This window comes from Ranitomeya imitator, chromosome 3, assembly GCF_032444005.1.
Source record: "Ranitomeya imitator isolate aRanImi1 chromosome 3, aRanImi1.pri, whole genome shotgun sequence".
Taxonomy (NCBI): Eukaryota; Metazoa; Chordata; class Amphibia; order Anura; family Dendrobatidae; genus Ranitomeya; species Ranitomeya imitator.
The window spans coordinates 762232084-762247833 of record NC_091284.1 but is presented as its reverse complement, the minus strand read 5'-3'; positions in this window follow the sequence as shown (position 1 = coordinate 762247833).

The following is a 15750-nucleotide window of genomic DNA, read 5'->3' as shown; positions in this document are numbered from 1 at the left end:
TTTCGCATAGGAGTTCTATCCAAGTTTTTTTAAATTTTCTTTTCAGACAGGATGAGGACTTGAACTGTAGTGTCACCTATTGGAAGCAGCAATCCTTAAAGTCAATATCGACCCTTTAACAAGACTTGTCATATGACTTGGGATAAAAGCCAAACCAAAATCTGTGTTTTGGGATATTGCCCATCCTCAATGCAAAGCATGAGATCTGATTTGGCCTCTGATTGAGTTCTCAGGGTTAACAGATAGAACTTGTACCTTTGAGAGTCTATGGGGCTTTTCACATGTCCGGGTTTTTTTGCAGACTATGTGGTTTGCGCAAAATTGGACAGGCATCTCTGATATTGATCCAGATGTCAGTTCAAAATTAGCAATGCAAGTCTATGGGTGCGTGACAATTATTGGACAGGACTAGCATGCCATCCAAGTTCTGTTCATAAAGACTAACCCAAGGACATAGCAGTGGACTTGACCTAAAAGCTGACCTTATTCCTATTTGAGGGAATTAGAAAGACTACATCTGCATGGCGTAGTCTGCTGAGCATCACCTAAGTTGCAGCACTTAAGTGGACTGCAATGAAATAGGCCAGAATTGAACCAGAAGGGTACTGAAGGTAACTGGGTGCATAGTCACAGTAAACAATGTTTCTCCTTCTTTCCACTACTACCCCTATAGTCCTTCACTTCCTACTAACCTTAATCCCTACATCTAGTAATGAACTTGTCATCTCTACCGCTATCCTCCCCATCCATCTCAACTCCTCCTCAGAACTGTTCCTCAACATAAAATCCCGTGTCTCCAAACACATACAGCCACCTCATGCCCTCTCCTGCTCCCACTTACTAACACTTTCTCTGCTACTCCTCACTGCTGGCGATATCTCTGCAAATCCTGGTCCTCTTCACCACATCCCCACAGTCACTTCTACCTCTTATCCATGATCTCTCACACATTTCTGTAACTTTTGTAACCTTATAGGTTATTACACTTGGGGCTATTTAGTTTGGAAAAAGGAAGACTAAGGGGTGATCTTATTTTAATGTATAAATATATGAGGGGACAGTACAAAAACCTTTCTGATGATCTTTTTAATCATAGACCTGATACAGGGACAAGGGGGCATCCTCTACATCTGGAGGAAAGAAGGTTTAGGCATAATAACAGATGCGGGTTCTTTACTGTAAGAGCAGTGAGACTATGGAACGCTCTGCCGTATGATGTTGTAATGAGTGATTCATTACTTAAATTTAAGAGGGGATTGGATACCTTTCTTGAAAAGTATAATGTTGCAGGGTATATATACTAGATTCCTTGATAGGGCGTTGATCCAGGGAACTAGTCTGATTGCCGTATGCGGAGTCGGGAAGGAATTTTTTTCCCCAAAGTGGAGCTTACTTTTTGTCACATGGGGTTTTTTGCCTTCCTCTGGATCAACATGTTAGGGCATGTTAGGTTAGGCTATGGGTTGAACTGGATGGCCTACTATGTTACTATGTTATACCCATTCGCCAAGCCCCCACTTCCCCAGTCTCTATCAGAAGCTCTGTGGAATGCTTGCTCTGTCTGCAACAAACTTTAATATATCCATGATATTTTCATCAATATCAAACTTTCCTTCCTCAGCATCACTGAAACCTGGTTCACCCCCTCTGACACAACTTCTCCAGCTGCACTTTCTTATCATGGATTCCACTTTTCCCACACCCCTTTTACCTAACAGTAAGCTTGGTGGAAGAGTTGGCCTTATCCCATCAGATAACTGCTCCTCCAGCCAAATTCACTGCTACCATCCATTACTCTCCCTTCTTGTGGTGCCCTCTGTGCGCATCTACTCCCCCTCCCACCTCCAACTGCCTGTCATCTACCACTGCCCCAGGGCCAGTCACCACCTTTGACCACTTCACCAACTGGTTACTTAATTTCCTTTCCGCTGACATCCCCACTATCGTCATGGGTGACTTCAACATCCCCATTGACACCTCCCACCTCTAAGCTTCTATCTCTAACTTCCTCCTTTGGTCTCGCTCAATGGTCTTCTGCAGCCACTCACAAAGAGGGTCACACACTGGACCTCATCTTCACCCACCTCTGTTCCCTATCTAACATCTCTAACTCACCTCTCCCTCTGTGTGACCACAACCTACTTACATTCTCTTCCTTTTCCTCTCCTGGTGCACAATCCTCATTCCTCAAACTCCTCCTGAATCCCTTCTTTCTTCTGCAGACATAAGTTCCTTACACAATGCTGATGCTGCTGCCATGTTATATAGCATCACAACAGCTGCAGCTCTTAAATTGGTCACCCCTTCACACATGCTAAAGCTCGCACAAAAAATAGGCAACCCTGGCACACCAGCCTCACTAAAGAACTGATGCGGGCTTCCAGGATTGCTAAGCAAAGATGGAAAATTAGCCATTCCAACGAGCACTTCATCACATTCAAATAGTCCCTCACTACTTTCAAGTCAACACTTGGCAGAAAAAAAAATCCTACTTATCTCTCATATCCTCCCTATCTCACAACCCTAAACAGCTATATAACACTCTCAATTCTCTCCTCCGTTCCCCAGCACCTCCTCCCTCTTCTCTCATCTCAGCTGAAGACTTTGCTTTGTTCTTCAAGCAGAAGATTGATAGCATCAGACAAACCTTTTGCCTAAAGTCCCCACAGCCCATCCTCATAACTACTCAGCCTTTCTCCAAAAACAGCTTGTCCGCCATTATGGAAGATCAACTTTCTCTACTTTCTAGATCCAATCTCATCACTTGTGCATTTGACCAGATCCTGTCCCACTCTATCCCAAACCTTACCACAGTCTTGATCTCAACCCTAACCCATCTCTTGAACCTGTCACTCGTGTCTTCTCCTCATGCTTCAAACATGCCTCGATCACACCCATCTTCAAAAAGCTACCCCCTTCACCATTTTTGACTCATCCTCTCCGTCTAGCTATTGCTCCATATCATTTCTCCCCTATGCCTCAAAACTACTGGAAAAACACATCCATTTTGAAATGTCCTCTCACCTTTCCTCCCATTCCTCCCACTCCCTATTCGATCGCTTACAATCTGGCTTCTGACCTCTTCATTCCACTGAAACTGCCCTGACTACAGTCACCAATGACCTGCTATCTTCCAAATCCAAGCAACAGTACTCTTTCTCCTGGACCATTCCCTCTTACTACAGATTCTCTAATCTCTTGAGATCACAGACTATTTTGGATCTAATCATACCTAGCAGACCAGACATTCAGCGTCTCCCACTCACACTCCACCTTCTCATCTCTATCCCCCTATCCCTATCTGTCGGTGTGACTCCCCAGGTTCAGTTCAAGGATCCCTGCTCTTCTCCGTCTACACCTTCGGCATGGGACAGCTCATAGAATTCCACAGCTTTCAGTATCGCCTCTATGCTGATGACACACAGAAATACCTCTCTGGGATCATTATCACATCCTTACTAACCAGAATCCCACAATGTCTATCCACTATTTCATTTTGCATCTCTGCTAGATTTTTAAAACTTATCCCCCTCCAACAGACCTATCAATCAAAGTCAATGGTTGCTCACTCTTCCCAGTCTCACAAGCTCGCTGTGTTGGAGTAACCCCTGACTCTAATCTCTTTTTCAAACCACAAAACAACATATCCATGCGCTTTCCACTTCCTGCCGACTCCAACTCAATTAAACTGCATTCCCAGATCCGCATGTTCCTTAGCCAAGCATCTGCATAAACACTAGCGCATGCCCTCATCATCACCCGCCTTGACTACTGCAACCTCCCGCTTTGTGGCCTGCCCTCTAACACTCTTGCATCCCTCCAATCTATCCTCAATTCTACTGCCCGACTAATCCACCTATTCTCTCCACTAATCCCCGGCCTCTCCTCCTTGTCAATCCCTTTACTAGATCCCCATTATGCAGAGACTCCAGTTCAAAGCTCTAACCATGGCATACAAAGCTATCCGCAACCTGTCACCTCCATACATCTGTAAACTAGTTTCCCGGTACTTACCTGCACGCAACCTCCAATCCTCACAAAATCTACTTCTCTACTCCCCTCTTATTTCCTCTTCCAACAATCAAGATTTCTCCTGTGCATCCCCCTACTCTGGAACTCTCTACCCCAACGTATCAGACTCTCGCCTACCATAGAAACCTTCATAAGGAACCTGAAGACCTACCTCATCCGACAAGCAACTACCTGTAGTAACCCTTGTTCCACCATACTGCTGCATGATCAGCTATACCCTCATCTACTGTATCCTCACCCATCCCTTGTAGACTGTGAGCCCTCACAGGTAGGGTTCGCTTTCCTCTTGTACCAGTTGGTGACTTGCTCTGCTCCAGATTATTGTACTTGTTTTTATTATGTATACCTCTTTTCACAAGTAAATTGTGCTATAATAATAAATAATAAAAACTATTATGCTTTAAAGGGATATTGTGAAAAGTGAAAGTTATAGAAGATAATTTAGTCCCAAAGAGATCTTGAGAACTGGGTTCTGAATCCTGAAATCAGGTCTCTGTAGAATTCCATCTTTGTGTGAAATGATCAATGTTTTGCTTTTTTCTTCATTCTCTTTAGTGTTTTTTCATTTAAGACAAATTAAATGAAGATAATAATACCAAATAATTTGTGTTTGCAATCATTTTCAGGAAGAAAATGAGTATTATCTGACAGAATTGCAGGGGTGTCAATACTTTTGGCCATGACTTTATAACCGTAACCACACCCCTAACCCTGACACACCAACTAACCCAAACGTAAACATAATCTAAACCCTAAACCCAACTCTACCCCCAACTCTAATGTTAGCTCCAACCCTAACCCTAACTTTAGCCCCAACCCTAACCCTAACGGGAAAATGAAAATAAATACTTTTTTTATTTTATTATTTTTCCCTAACTAAGAGGGTGATAAAGGGGTTTTGGTTTACTATTTATAGCGGGTTTTTATAGCAGATTTTGTTTGGCAGCTGTCACACACTAAAAGACACTTTTTATTGCAAAAAATAGTTTTTGCGTCACCACACTTTGAGAGCTATAATTTTTCCATATTTTGGACCACCGAGTCATGTGAGGTCTTGTTTTTTGCGGGACGAGATGTCGCTTTTATTGGTACCATTTTCGGGCACATGACTTTTTTTTATCGCTTTTTATTCCGATTTTTGCTAGGCAGAATGAACAAAAAACAGCAATTCATGAATTTCTTTTGGGGGAGGCGTTTATACTGAGGGCTATAACTTTTTGCCTATGCAGCATCAATAGTAAAAAGATGCTTCACTGGGAACGGGAGCTGCCGAGAGCATCGCAAGCATCAGGAAGGCTGCGGGGGACTCCGGAAGGTAAGAATATCACGATTTTTATTTTTTTAATGATTTTTAACATGGGTTGTGTAGTGTATGCGTTTTCGCAGCGAAAAACGGGGCAAGACACATACGCAACGTGTGCACATAGCCTTAAATTCTGGCAACAACTGCCAGTGCATCCGTTTTTTACAATCTGCACAGGATCCGTCTTTTCAACATTTTGACGGATTGTGACTGATTGTAAAAACGTGTGAAAGAGGCCTAAGCCGATTAGTTTTCTTTTTGTCTGTCCTCTGTTAGTCTCTTCCACTGTGTGTTGCCATCTGCAATGGCGAGGCTAGCATCCTTGCAGGCCAGTGCACTAGCCTGGGTACATAGATGTGACAGTAAGGGACTAGCCACGTGGCGGCGGCTGGGGAAAGACCTGCATAGGGCGTTAGGGGAGCTTAGGGAAGCACAGGTTGGTGTCAGGAGGTGTCCTATCCCCCACTCCCTACCATTAGGGCCTTCGTCTCTTTTATCCATCTCATTTTATTTATATGCTGTGTTGTTCACCAGACATACCCGAGTCCGACAGTTACAATAATATTAAAGAGATTGAACTAAGCAGGATGGTGTGCATCCTTCTAAGCCGATTATAGCAGTTTGGGCTGCCTATTGTATATTTCTTAAGCCATCAAATCGACACTGCTATCCTTTGTAACTTCTTTTAACTGCTTCAGGGTTCAAACGCCGTGAAACGGCTAAAATAAGTGACCTGACCATTTTTCAGTTGGCTTCTGCTTGGAAGCCCCCATTATTTTATATACACGGAGTGAAATAAGTATTGATCACACCATCAATTTTCTAAGTAAATATATTGATAAAAGTGCTATTGGCATAAAATTCTCTTCAGATGTCGGTAACAACCCATACACACAGGCAAACAAATCAAACCAAAGAGAGAAGTACCAGCACCAGACAACATATAAAAAATTCCTTGGAAGGCTGAATAGACATCCCATGTAGAGCTACAGCGGCTGATTGAATGGAGTTTGGTGCTTAAATATGCAATATTGAAGAAAAAAGATACGGCACTCACCAGTTCAGCCACTCTGCCTCTCCCTGCATGCCACTGTAACCTGCAGATCATGTTTTAATCCTACTCCCAAGGTATGGAATAAATGTGCCATAAGATTAATCTGATATTCTATGGAGACCGGTGACGTGGATCAGAGTGAAGACAAAAACACGGTATATCAAGACTCAATAGAGTATATTGTAGATAAACAGGCTTCAGTTAACAGGTGCAAAGCAAACAGAGGTTCTAAGAATCAAGCAGCAGACATATGCAGACTCAGAAATGTAAGGGTGTTGTCAGTACAGACCGATGATGAGAGTTCAAGCCCGGGAATGCAGTATCCAGAGGTCCGGAGTAGTGTTGAGCCACCTCCCAAGTGTTCGGGTTCGGGACGTGTTCGACGAACTGTTCGTCGAACGATCGACGAACACCGTCGAACCCCATTGAAACCAATGGCAGGCAAACACAAACACATACAAACACATAGAAAACACATAGAAAACACCTTAAAAGGTGTCCAAAAGCTGACAAACTGCTCAGAAGACACAACAAACACATGGAAAAGTCACAACTACATATAATCATGCGAAAAGAAAAGAGTTGGAGGAGTAAAAGGAGGAGGAGACACAGATAAAGGCATGTCATGCTCTTCTAAAATCAAGAAAGGCTGGAGTAAAAATCTAAACTCAATATACCAACACCCATACATCTTGACAAAAAAAATAAAGAACTATCTTGCGGTAGAATGGCGGCGGGTCCATTCAGAACACTTTCCTTAGAAGACGTAGTGGTACCCCCATTGGGAGTTGTGCCAAAAAATGAACCCAATACATTCAGACTAATCCACCATTTGTCATATCCAAGGGGCAGGTCAGTAAACTACAACATCGACGCGGAACCAAGTACAGTACTATGTACTGTACCTCCTTTGACGAGGCAATCAGGCGGGTCAAGAAGTTGGTAAGGGGCACCCTAATGGCCAAAACAGACATTGAGGGGGCGTTCCGGTTACTACCTGTGCCTCCGAATAGTGTCCTCCCATTGGGCTGCTTCTGTGAAGGAGCATACTACATAGATCGTTGTTTGCCCATGGGGTGCTCCATATCCTGCTCACTATTTGAGGCGTTTAGTTGCTTCCTCGAATGTGTCGTCATAGACGTTTGTAAGGCGGCACATATTATCCATTACCTCGACGACTTCTTATGCCTGGGCCCAAAAGACTCGCCACAGTGTGAAAACACGCGATAGTCCACCTGGGAGAAGGAGAGAGCTGGAGGGAGAGTGGACACCCCAGAGCCGAGGGGTTATATTGAGAAAGAAAGAAGGCGGTGTAGCTTGCTTCATGGGTGGGGTACGCTGCTGAGTTGCACCAAATTCTACCAGGCCCAAAAGGATTTCCTGGGCTAGATGCCGTTAAAAAATAGTACTTAGGTAAACAGGCGGTGTAGCTTGCTTCATGGTTGGGGTACGCTGCTGAGTAGCAGAAATTACTACTAGGCCCAAAAGGATTTCCTGGGCCAGATGCCGTTGCAAAATAGTAGTTAGGTAAACAGGCGGTGTAGCTTGCTTCATGGGTGGGGTATGCTGCTAAGTAGCAGAAATTGCTACTAGGCCCAAAAGGATTTCCTGGGCCAGATGCCGTTACACAATAATAGGTAAACAGACGGTGTAGCTTGCTTCATGGGTGGGGTACGCTGCTGAGTTGCACCAAATTTTACTAAGCCCAAAAAGATTTCCTGGGCTAGATGTCATTACAAAATAGTACTTAGGTAAACAGGCGGTGTAGCTTGCTTCATGGGTGGGGTACTCTGCTGAGTAGCACTAAATTCTTCTAGGCCCAAAAGGATTTCCTGGGCCAGATGCCGTTAAAAATAGTACTTAGGTAAACAGGCGGTGGGTGGCTTTGAAGCTTTGGAGCAGACCTCTGAATCCCAGGCCATAGTATGTGTAAACAACACTGCAGACGACCCCACCCACCTGGAATTGAAAATGGCAACGTCATGTAAATCTCAGCAAGGGGACTAAATAAAGAGTCTCCATTTTTTTTCCAATAAATCGGCCACAGACACCACTTAAGTGGCATCAATTTCACCAGAGTTTTTTTAAAACAGTTGGTGAGGTGATTTTCAAAAATCAACAAGCTTTAAGTCTCCCCAAGATGACACAGGGGTAGAAAAGTCCTTGCGGATCCAGGATTTGTTCATCTTGATGAACGTTAGTCTGTCTACATTGTCACTGGACAGCCGCGTGCGCTTATCTGTCAGCACACCACCAGCAGCACTGAACCCACGTTCAGAGAGAACGCTGGCTGCGGGGCACGACAAGATCTCCAAGGCGTGAGTGGTGAGCTCAGGCCATTTTTCAAGATTGGAAGCCCAAAATGAGCAAAGGTCCAGTTCCACAGTCATGGCATCGATGTTACCTTGGAGATACTCTTGAACCATCCTCTCTAGGCGTTGGCTGTGCGTCAGACTTCTTGTCTGCTGTGGCCTTGCAAAGGATGGTCTAAAAAAATCTTGAAACGATTGGAAAAAATTGCTGTTACCACCAGATACGATGTTAAGGTACCGTCACACATAACGATATCGTTAACGATATCGTTGCTTTTTGTGACGTAGCAACGATATCGTTAACGAAATCGTTATGTGTGACAGCGACCAACGATCAGGCCCCTGCTGGGAGATCGCTGGTCGATGGGGAAAGTCCAGCACTTTATTTTGTCGCTGGATCTCCCGCTGACATCGCTGAATCGGCGTGTGTGACGCCGATTCAGCAATGTCTTCACTGGTAACCAGGGTAAATATCGGGTTACTAAGCGCAGGGCCGCGCTTAGTAACCCGATGTTTACCCTGGTTACCATTGTAAATGTAAAAAAACAAACACTACATACTTACATTCCGGTGTCTGGTCAGGTCCCTCGCCGTCAGCTTCCCGCACTGACTGGTGAGCGCCGGCCAGCCGTAAAGCACAGCGGTGACATCACCGCTATACTTTACGGCCGGCGCTCAGTCAGTGCGGGAAACTGAAGGCGAGGGACATGACCAGACACCGGGAATGTAAGTATGTAGTGTTTGTTTTTTTACATTTACAACAGTAACCAGGGTAAACATCGGGTTACTAAGCGCGGCCCTGCGCTTAGTAACCCGATGTTTACCCTGGTTACCCGGGGATTTCGGGATCGTTGGTCGCTGGAGAGCTGTCTGTGTGACAGCTCTCCAGCGACCAAACAGCGACGCTGTAGCGATCGACATCGTTGTCGGTATCGCTGCAGCGTCGCTTAGTGTGACGGTACCTTTACTGTTACGGTTTGAGTAATGACTCAATAGTCCCACAGTTGGCAAGTTAGAACTCAGAGATTCACTTCGTGCACCATTGGTGTTTTGTGGAAAAGCAGATGTTAGATTCTGTAACATTCTCTGCTGATACTCCTGCATGCATGAATCCCTTTCTATGGCAGGAATTATTTCGCCAAATTTGCTTTTTTACCGGGGATCTAAGAGTGTGGCAACCCAGTAGTAGGCATTACTTCGGATTCTGACAATCCGAGGGTCATGTTGCAGGTAGTGCAGCAAGAAGGCACTCATGTGTCTTGCGCATCCAGGAGGACCAAGTCCTTGTTGTCTTGGTGGTGGCGAGGTGAGAATCATGCTTCCTTCGTCTGCCCTCTCCCCCCAACCTCGCATAACAGAAATTTGATCAAGGTCCCCCTCATCTGATGAGTCTTCCATGCCCAGCACCAGTTCGTCCTCCACTTCTTCCTCACCTCCTGCACCTTCCTCAACAGTTTGGCTGCAACCATGCGCCCTCGGTAATCCCTCTCCCCCAGCCTCCAATGCCAGCCGCCTTGGTGCTGCCAACCTTCTTGACCTTGGAGATATGATCCCTTCCGCGTACGACTTCTCCTGTTCCTCCTCCTCCTCCTCTTGTTCCACCACCTGACTCCAAACACTGTGTAAGGTGTGCTCCAGCATGTAAATCACCGGAATGGTCATGCTGATAATGGCATCGTCAGCACTAAACATCTTCGTTGCTATTTCAAAACTGTGCAGAAGGGTGCATAGGTCCCTGATCTGAGACCACTCCTGCAGCGTGATTTGCCCCACCTCTTGATCTCGTTGGCCCAGGCTATAAGTCATAACGTATTGCACCAGGGCTCATTGGTGCTGCCAGAGTCGCTGCAACATGTGCAGAGTTGAATTCCACCGTGTGGGCACATTGGATTTCAGCCGGTGAACTGGCAGGCCCAACGACTTCTGTAGAGATGCAAGTCGTCGAGCTGCGGGATGCGAACGGCGGAAGTGAGCACACAGCGACCGTGCCCTCTGCAGAAGCCCATCTAGTCCGGGATATTGGGATAAAAATTGCTGGACAACCAGGTTCAAAATGTGAGCCATACAAGGCACGTGTGACATTGCCCCGGCGAAGGGCCGCACCCAGCTTTGCAGCATTGTCGCACACAGCCTTCCCTGGCTGCAGGTTGAGTGGAGACAACCATTGATGGAACTCGGTCTCCAGAGCTGACCACAACTCCTCAGCTGTGTGACTCACATTTCCCAGACATTTCAATGTAAACACTGCCTGATGCCGTTGAGTCCTGGTGACAGCATAGTGAGGAGGTGTGCAGGATTCCTTTTGCCCAGTTACAACGTGGGTGGCCTTACCAGACAGGCTTTGGGTGCAGGTGGAGGACCGAGAGGAGGTTGAGGAGGCAGAAGCAGTGGAGGAACTTCTAGATACAGAGGATCGACAAGCAACTCGTGGGGACGGCAAGACTCAGACAGCAGCCCCTTCTCCTGATTTCGCTGTAGTTACCCAGTGCCCAGTAACCGATATGTAACGCCCCTGTCCATGTCTACTCGTCCAAGTGTCTGTGGTGAAATGCACCCTGTCACACACAGAGTTTCTCAAGGAAGCGGTGATGTTGTGTGCGACATGCTGGTGTAGCGCAGGCACAGCTATCTTTGAGAAGTAGTGGCGACTGGGCATCTGGTACTGGGGCACTGTGACGGACATAAGGTCTCAAAAATCCTCTGTGTCCACCAGGTGGAAAGGCAGCATTTCTGTAGCCAACAGCTTGCAGATGGAGAAATTCAACCTCTTAGCTTTGTCATGGCTAGGAGGAAATGGTCTTTTACTTGTCCACATCTGAGGGACTGAGGGCTGGCTGCCGTGCTTAGATGGAGTTGAGTAGGGTATCCCTGGCAAACTGCTGGTCTGTGAGGAAGGGGCAGGCGGAGATGTTATGTTGCCTTGATCAAAATGTGGTGTCGATGTCGGAGAGCGCTCAACACCAGCAGGTGTTTCCACATGCAAATGTCCTGACGACCTGCCAATCACACTGGCTGTTGCGGGTAAAGAGGTGGAAGGTTTGCATCCAAAACCATGTGCGACTGCTGTCCCCACAGTCACAGAGGATGAAGAGGATGCGGATGCACTTGATGGGGCAGACAGTGGTTGACACGGCCCACTAGGCCGCATTGTAGCACAGTGAGCTTCCCACTGCAACTTGTGCCTCATATCCATGTGACGGTTCATGCATGAAGTACTCAAGCTAGTGATTTTTTGGCCTCTACTGAGATTTTGTTGACAAATCTTACAGACAACATGAGTTGGGTCATCCTTTGCGATGTCAAAAAATGCTCAGGCTATGCAAGGCTTAGAGCCCGTATGACCTGAAGAGCCACCACGACTTCTGGTCTGAGGCACAGTTGGGGTTGAGGATGCAGTCGTTGACGTGCTTCCAGTACTCAGTCTCGTCGTCGTCGGACTCGTCACTAGCATCCTCCTCCACCTCCTCTGCTGACCTCATGGACTGGCGGACTGGGGGTTGACAGTAAGTGGGGTCTACAAACTCATCATCATCATCCTGTGTGTTCTGACGCCCATCGTCCTCAGAGCCAACCTCTTCCTGCCCTGACCAAAAAGTCAAGTTTTCGTTCCAATCAGGTATCTCAGTCTCATCTTCCTCATTGTCTCCACCAACAGGAGTTACAGTTTGGGAACGAGGGTCTACATTATGCTCAGAACCTTCTTCATCTGGGCCTGGAACCGACTCAAAGATTCTGGGCATCAATGCAGATCATTTCCTCGTCTGGATTAACAGAAGCTCTGGAGCAGACCTCTGATTCCCAGGCTATAGTATGCGTAAACAGCTCTACAGACTCAACCACGTGTGTTACCCCATGCTCAGACAGGCAGCTGGAGACTTGGGAGCTGTGAGGAAGCAAGTGCGATTGGGGTGACAACTCTGAGGACTGGAGTAGTTGTGATTTTGAAGTTGACATGGAGGAGAGCCCACTTGAACGAGCACTTGATATCCGTTCAAGCACCTGCTGTTTTTGTGCCTCATCTGGAATTTTTGGTGATGCTTGTAGCGATTGTCGTAAGAAAGGGATCATATCAGATTGTCCACGAAAATAAGTAGACATCTTACTTTGGCTGGAAGATGGTCTTTCTTCTGCAGATGTTACTGTTGCTTGACCACCTACCCCACGGACACAACCTTTTTTCCCTTTCCAACACGCCTATTCCCTTTTCCACCAGCAGCAGGCCTTTTGCCACTCATTTTAGAGCTTAACTAATTGGCAACTCTGTATCTGTAGTTGTTGGCACAACAACCGATGGATGAAAACCAAGCAGAACTGTAGTACTAGGCCCAAAACTAATAACTGGATTAGATGCAGTGAAAATTGAGATACACAGGCGTTATAGTTAGTTTCACAGGCGGGCTACTCTGCTGACGTGCAGACACTGCTCCTAGGCCCTAAACTATCAACTGGATTAGATGCAGTGAAAATTGAGATACACAGGCGGTATAGTTTGTTTCACAGGCAGGCTACTCTGCTGACGTGCAGGCACTGCTCCTAGGCCCTAAACTATCAACTGGATTAGATGCAGTGAAAATTGAGATACACAGGCGGTATAGTTTCACAGGCAGGCTACTCTGCTGACGTGCAGACACTGCTCCTAGGCCCTAAACTATCAACTGGATTAGATGCAGTGAAAATTGAGATACACAGGCGGTATAGTTTGTTTCACAGGCAGGCGACTCTGCTGACGTGCAGACACTGCTTCTAGGCCCTAAACTATCAACTGGATTAGATGCAGTGAAAATTGAGATACACAGGTGGTGTAGCTAGCTTCACAGGCAGGCTACTCAGATAACTATCATACAATGCTACTAGCCCAAAAGGATTGGCTGAGCAAGATTACACCAAATGCTGTGACAAACACTTGCACAGCACTGGCACAGACCTGCCTGGCAATCAGTGCTATGAACTGCTGTAACCTACCCTGAAAAGGGCTGATATTACAACTAGTCCTGACTCCCTAAACCTATCTCTCTGACAATTCGCTAAAAAAAAACCACTATTAGTCTGTATAGCGCCCACAGCAGCAGCGGTGGCATCTAACACTAAGCTGCAGCAGTGAGGAAATGGTGGCGACGGGGCAAATGGCTGGTTCTTATAGGGCAAGGACATGTGACATACACAGCCAATGACACATGCCCTTGCTTGTGTGCATCACATGCACATTGCTGTGTGTGTGTGTGCAATGATAAACAGTTTTAATGTGCAAATCAAGCTAGGCTTTTGGTGAACGAACATTTATCGAACAGAAACTCGAACAGCCAAATTTTAAGCAAATTGTTCGGGTTCGTCGAACGACTTGAATACCGCTCAAAACAGCTCGAATTTGAAATTGGCGAACAGTTCGACTCGAACACCACTCATCTCTAGTCCGGAGCCCAGAGTGGGCTTCTAGCGGAGAGCAGGCCGCAGCGGAGGTGGGTGCAGAGCAGATCCGGAGAAGTAAAGTCTTTCAGATGGGAGGCAGACCGGTAGCAAACGGGGTATCCCGATGAACAGAAGAGACAGGCAAGACACAAGTCCTTCTAGCTTGTCAGCAGGTGAAGTACGAGATACACAAGCAAGGTATAGTGTGCAGAGTCCCTTCATATATGCAGCAGACAGGAAACAAGATGGCCCCCGTGAAGCCACTAACTCCATCTTAGATAAGGGCAAGATCCGGCAGACTAAGGGAAAGACCAGGCAAAACAGGTACACAATTCAGATCCTTACAAAAGGACTTTTTCACATTCATTCAAACTGGTGACTGCCCCATCTTTTTTCAAAGAAATCAAACAATAAATGTTCTTACAGCAAAAAAAGAGGCAGCAGTACTTACCTGCCCAGGTCTCAGAACTAATGCACTCTCAAGATGCAGCAAACCCATGTAGTTAAGACTGGTTACTGAAGAATTTCAAAACTACTGAAGATCCTAGTAAGCACTGTTGGGGCCATATACCAGATGTGGAAGAGCCAAGAACCACCTGTAGAGAGGAATTTCCATGGCTTTTATGCATGCTTACCATGGAAGACTCCATTGCTGAACAAAAAGCACGTTCAAGCAAACTTTAGACAAAATTTAGACAGGTCTGTGAAATACTAGGAGAATATAGTCTGATCAAATGAGACCAAAATTGAACTCTTTGAATATAATACACACCATGATTGGAGGCACTGCATATCATCCCCAAAACACCACACCAGTGAAGCTTGTAGGTGGAAACATCATGGTGTGGGTCTTTTTTTCAGCATATGGCACTGGCAAACTTCATATAATTGGAGACTAAATGGACAAATGTACGGAGACATTTTTGATAAAAATCTGCTGCCATCTATCAGGATGACGAAGATAAAACAAGGGTGGACATTTTAGCAAGACAATGAACCCAAACACACAGCCAAGGAAACTCTCGATTAGTTTCAGAAAAAGAAAATAAAGCTGCTAAAATGTCCCAGCCAATTACTGGACCTGAATCCAGTAGAAAATGTATGGAAGGAACTAAAAAGCTCAGAGTTCATAAAAGGAGCCCACGCGACCTTCAGGATTTAAATAGTGTTTGTGTAGATGATGTGTCAAAATCACACCTGAGTGATGCCTGCGACTAGTTTCTCCATAAAGGAGGTGTCTTGAAGCTGCCATTGCTAACAAAGGCTATTTGTACAAAGTATTAAATAAGCTAGTGTGTTCAATACTTTTTTTTCCTGTGTCATTTTTCATGATTACACATTACTTAAAGGGACTGTCACCTGAATTTGGAGGGAACAATTTTCAGCCATAGGGGCGGGGTTTTCGGGTGTTTGATTCACCCTTTCCTTACCCGCTGGCTGCATGCTGGCTGCAATATTGGATTCAAGTTCATTCTCTGTCCTCCATAGTACACGCCTGCGCAAGACAAGATTGCCTTGTGCAGGCATGTACTACGGAGGACAGAGAATGAACTTCAATCCAATATTGCAGCCAGCATGCAGCCAGCGGGTATGTAAAGGATGAATCAAACACCCGAAAACCCCGCCCCTATGGCTGAAAATTG